Here is a 6,025-nt window from a genome sequence, read left to right as displayed (position 1 = left end):
TGCTGTGTCCTGCGCGAGTGCTCTTGTCTAATCTTCACAGCGAGAGTACCAAGAGTCCCCTGGGCTTCAGTGCTCAATACCTTGTTAGACGGGGCGTACGATGCCACAGCTCCTTCTTTTGTACTCGCTTTTGCTCTAATGTTTCAGGCTTCTTTCAAGTCTAATTATTTTATTTTTTAAAGGGATTTGCTAAAATAACTGTGTGTCTCTTGTAATCGCCTCGGTCTTCTTTTGGCAATGCCAGATTTGGGGGATACCAGGTAGAAACACGTGGACGGGAAGATAATAAAAGACCCCAGTAAGTCAAAGCTTTAAGCATCATTCTGTGCTTTTGTTTTTAAATTAAGGTGCATTGACCTCCTTTGGCTGGTTTAGAAAACAGAAGAGAGAAAATACTCATTGAACAAGCAGTGGGAGGTATAACATGTTGATAATAAAGCTGAGACAGTGCCTGATCAGGAATGCTGAACTCCATACCAGGGGATGCAGGGAAGTTTAGTTGTTAAGGGTCTGTGTGCTTTTACAATTCCAAACATGTTGTGATGCATTCTGGCATGCCACATCCTGTTAGATCACATCAGGGCAGCCCATGGAGCCAAGTTACGCTAAGAACATGAATTAATGAGAACTAATGCTCACCTCTTATTGCAGGAACATTATCAGCACCTTGTTAGCCACAGTTCCTATCTGGATTCAATCCTCCTAAAGCAGAGGTGATATTAAAGATATATGCATTATGGTTTGGACAGATAGATACGTTATTTTTCATTAGCCTTCTCAAAATACATTAATTAATGGATGTAGTTTAATCCTTGCTAAGCCATTAAAATTATTCACATACTGCACTCATGGTCTTCCTTTACATCTTTTTAAAGGCACTTCTTTTCCTCAAGCATATTATTGTTGGTGACAAAAAGGGGAATGGTAACATACTCTTCGCTTCCTGCAGATCTGGGATCTCCATGCTATGATCCCAAAAAGACATTGCACAGATTCCATAACATACGGCTGCCACTGCTCAAGTTTCCCCTCAGTTTCAAGTTCTGATAAGCATCTCTTAATCTCTTTCTCATACAGAGGTGCCGTTGTGTGTCTCACTAGGCGAGAGATTTCTCGTGCAAACTCCTATTCTCAGACATACTTTCCAAACTTTTGTGCATAAAGCTGCACCCTTGTTCCTTCCACAAGGGTAGAATGACCTAACAAGGGCAGCTACAAAAAACAGGGACCATGAGTAGCTGCGTGGTTTCCCTCAGCCAGTGGCATATCTACTCTCACATTCTGTTTGCTGGGAATCAGCAACGACTTTTTTTCCTGCAATGGACTGAACAGGTGGATATTAAAACTAACTTCTCATCCTTTCTGTAGCACCTACAGCCCAGAAGAGCTGAACTTACATCAGTACACCATTGCAATCCCAGGGTGTTGAATAGGTGCTGTAGAGGTCTCGGCAGAGTCCTGGCTATTCAGAAGACAAAATTCCAGATCTCTGAAATTAGAATAACCAGGGAATTAGCTAGTGAGCTTTCTGCTGTAAGTACGGTCCAGGTGATATCAGAAGGTTTTAAAAAGAGGTTTGATGGATCTAAGGCACTCCAGAAAAGGCTCACACATAAATAAGGATCATTTAGAAAAGGGGATACCAAGGAGACAGTGCCAGTTTTGCCCATCTTAGTTGGTCAGGTATCCCAAACTCCCATGGGTATTTCAGTGTGAAGAAGCCCACTGGCAAAATGTCTTCATCCTTCAGGCTGTAGTCCAACAGTTTGTGATATATGTCTAATTTAAACGTGTGAGCAATTCAAGAGGTGTGGGGGGCAAGTTGTGTGTAGTGTTACATACATTTAGTGGTTTACTGCATTGAATGCTACTAAGCAAGAGCTGTTTGCTCCCAGTAGGAGGGAAGCCAGTGAGTGCATGGGAGATGTTCAGAGGTACAGACAGACAAATGCCTGTTGGTGTGTATGTGCTTACAGGCTTGCTTCCTTCCTATTTGCTTTTGTGTGGACACACGTATCATTATGTAATATGTCACCTATATCATTAATTTAATTGTTTTATGAAACTTGCACTTGCCTCTGCAAGCTTAGCAGTGAAGCCCATGCTGTTAACTGAGGTTGGTTATTTCCAAATAGCTGATTACAGAAGTTACCATCAATTTAACAGAAGTTGTGTTTATTTAAAAATTGACTTAAAAGACAGTAAATGACTTGATGACTCATTAAATCAATTTAAAAATTGACTTAAAGTGCAGTAAGTGACTCATTATGTTAAACTATAGAAAGACACCCAATAAAAAAAAGAAAAAAAGAAACCTGGCAGGAAGTTGTAGCTTCGTATCCTGATTTATTTTTGTTCAGAATAAAATGGTCCAATTACCAAAAGTGGACACAAGGACATCTACCTGACTATCACAAAATTCTCAGGTACTAAAAGCACTGCCGTTAAGGGAGGGGCCAAGGGTCACTGAAATACTTCCCTGATTTTTATATCAATAAATGTAGTTTACAATAATGCTTTGGCTGGGAGATACTTAGCTGCATACCAGGATACTATTAAGTTACTAATACTGAGTAACTGTTCTATATGTCTCTAGATTTGTTGAACATAATGTCTATATGTTAAACAGTTTTCTATGGTATTTAAAAATTGACATTTCAAAGAGTGTAATAGCATAATGAAATGTAAACTGAAAACAGGAATGAGTTAATTAGACTAATGATCCCTTGACTCCTTTATTAGCCAGCTCTTTAGAAATTGGGATTAGCTTTGTTTTCTCTGCTGAATAAAGACAGGAAGGATGATGTTGATTCTAGTAAATGACAGCACCAGAAGAAATTAGCGTTTTCCTGTTCGTTATAGGTTTCATCATGTGAGATAAAAATTTAGCCTTCCTGCATGCATACCTTATTTCATTACACTTTGAGTTTCACTTGGATTGAAAGAGAAATCAGGAAAATAATTTAGGAATGCCTACTGATTTCACATCATGATTTTAAGGGTAATCCACTCTATGTGATTTCTGGACTTGAAACTTTGTAACTCTTTGTGCAAATCTGGAGTAGACTGGGTTTGAATTTAAATGAAGTCTTCAGAAAATGCCAGTTTGACAAGTTTTTGATCTAGGTTTTGAACACTTAATTTCTCTTCTCTGTAAGAGAGTGGTTTGCATGTCTCTCTTGCTTTTAAGGGCTATCAGGAAGCACAAGAATTATCTGTATAGGGGTTCAAACCAAGCATGCACAGAGAAACAAAATAGTTTCTACAACAAATAGGAGGATTCGTAAGTCAGCAGCTGTTAGCGAAACAACATCATTAAAACTTCTAGCAATTCCAGACCTTGCTCTCGGGACTCGCTCAGGCCAAGCGAAACCTTAAATAAAGTGCTGAATTATAGGCAGGAAGAAGAAAACCAGAATTTAAATTGGTAGGAATTAGCGATGATTCACTAAGCTAATTTCTGCCCTCCATTTCCCTTGTGTGATGGCGCGTGGAGCGGCGCTGGGATGAGGGAGGGCAGAGTGGGAGCTGCTGACAGCCAACTTTTAAGTTTGGATTCTTTCTGGTAGATCTTTATCCTGCAAAGTAATGAGCTCCTCAGCTTCCCCTGAAACCTATAGGTATGGAGGGCACCCAGCGCCGTGCAGGGTCAGATCTTTAACGAATGCCTGAGGAATACAGAATTCATCACACAAATGAGGCGACGGAGAGGAGGTGGCAGCAGCTGAGTTATGAAGCTTTTTACTTACAGGCAGGGTTTGTTTGCTCTCGTGCACGCCCTTGTTAAGCGTTCTGTGAGCACCACGCTGAAGCAGAAGTAATAATGCCACTTGTTTATAGTTCAGTGTTTTCAGCTTTCTGGAGGGCGCTTTTGAAGAGGTGTGGCGCGGTGGCGGTCAGCACACTCGGGTGTCACTGCTCCTCTCCTCCTTTATGGAAAGGAGCATCTGGGACCCATCACATGCCTGTTAGTTGTTCCCTAGGCGCTGCCCGGTGGCTCTTTGCTGTGAGGCTCATGGGATGCTTGGTTTTGGCCTGTCCTGGGCAGGGGGTGCGGCCCGTGCGCCGCACACGGCAGAGCTGGGCGCTGCTCATAGTCCATCACTGCGCCTGACCTTGCAGCTCACTATTAATTGGAAGTAGCGGAATTAAAATTTTCCATTCTTTTGCATTGTCATGCCTCACGTTGATAAGCACAAAGAAATGTAAATAAAAAAGACCTATTTCACAACCCTAGCTACAACCTTTTTGTTTTATGACAAAAGACAGTTAATTAGCATACTAGTAGTAAGCAGCCTTCCCAAACTCGTGCTAATTATGTATTCTGTTGACCGTGACTCCAGTCATAAGGTAATTGGCTTGCAGCAACATGACATTTCAAATCATCTCTTGAAATTACATCAAAAAGCCAGCCTGTTTTGTTTTGATAGGGGAACAATCAATTTGATAAGTGGTAACACAGCTCATTGTTTCACATTAATTAGACTAATTGCAGCATGTTAGCCTCTGAAATAGACAGAACTTGGAGAAGACAAAGGCTGTGGCCTTTAGCATGCAGTGCATGTGGTGGTTCCACTTGCTTGCACATACTGTAGGCAGAAAACAGAGTTGTTAGGATTCAGCCTTGCGGGAGACTGGGTGTTAACAGTGGTTTGATGTGTTATGCTTAATCCACTGGCTTTCAATTATAAGATCCATGTTCAAAAAATCCCTGAGAGAGGAAGGGGGGAAGAAAAAAATAGCCATTTCGATACTAATGGTGATAAAGTTTTTGGTTATCTTCTGTTTCATGTCTCCTGAAAGATGAAGCAGAAATCTGGCCACAGGATCTCTTCTATGTTGTGGCACTGAGGGATGTGACTTAGTGGTGGACTTGGTACTTGCTGGCTTCATGGTCAGACTCGATCTTCCAATCTAAATGACGCGATGATTCTATGTTTATGGACTATAATATCTTTCTTTGAGAAGGCTTTACTTTTGTTCTTGCTTTTCCTGCCCATTCCCACTAATGTTTATTTCTTAGGATACCTCAGCTGGGCTATTTTTATTTTCACTTTTATATTTACTTAAGAATAATGTATGGGGAAAAAAAGTAATGCGTAGTGGATGGATTACTGAAAACAGATAGCAGAGATACATAACCCACCCACGCATTTCTAATTTAGAGCATCTTTGCCTGCTGTTGAGATTACCAATTGTACCTAGCTCTCTGATGATTTTTATGATCAAGCTATGTCATCTGTAGATTGACATGACCAAATGAATTTCGCTTGTGACCTAATTGAAATGTAAACCAAAGTTTTAAGAGATGAAAATTTTAAGGGGTTATCTCAGTCCACAGGCTAGGCTAACTTCATTGCTGTTCACAGCTTGGTACAGTGCTTCTTGCACATCAAACCCAACATCAGGCCACTGGGTATGTAAAAATGTGTTCTTTGACCAGTACAGTGCTAGTATGTTTGGTAAACAGGGTCATAGTCAGCAACTTTTCAAAGACTGAAAAGCATCAGACTCTGGATTCCAAAACTGTGTGAATGCTGATGAGATCATATGCATGAGACCAGCTCTGCCTTTTATTCTGCAGTTCTGTAGTCCGCCTGTACCATCAGAGCATTTTACCTTTTGTAATTACCTCCATTCAACAAAATATTTCATCACTTAAAAAAAAAGTCGATTAAAAACAAAGAACAAAAAAGAGAGATTGGGGGACAATCCTTAATCATTGAATTGCTTACATGAAAGCTGTAATTCTTCAGTTGCACTCCATGGAAGACAAAGTATTTCTTTTGAAGTGAGGCGAGGAAATTTTGGCAAGTCTGGACACAGACTTCACTTAGACATCTTTGCTTCTGTTACTCCCCCTCACACACACCCCAGTCATTGACTGGTTAGACAGTAAAACCTTTGGGGCAGAGATTTTGATAAATTTGCCTGTAGTCTGTCTTTGGAGAAGAGTAATTTCATTTAAATCAAAGACTTTGTTCTAACAGCTGAACATTCTATTTGCTCATGGAAGCTCTATTTT

At 40.5% G+C, this 6,025-nt stretch overlaps 1 protein-coding gene across 6 annotated transcripts in view; it reads left to right on the top strand.

The window, feature by feature from the left end:
* ESRRG (estrogen related receptor gamma) overlaps window positions 1-6,025 on the top strand; it is a 374,779-nt gene that overhangs the window by 158,984 nt on the left and 209,770 nt on the right. The window lies entirely within an intron of this gene.

This window comes from Corvus hawaiiensis, chromosome 3 (assembly GCF_020740725.1).
Source record: "Corvus hawaiiensis isolate bCorHaw1 chromosome 3, bCorHaw1.pri.cur, whole genome shotgun sequence".
In the NCBI taxonomy this organism is placed as follows: Eukaryota; Metazoa; Chordata; class Aves; order Passeriformes; family Corvidae; genus Corvus; species Corvus hawaiiensis.
This window is presented reverse-complemented; position numbering and strand designations above follow the sequence as displayed.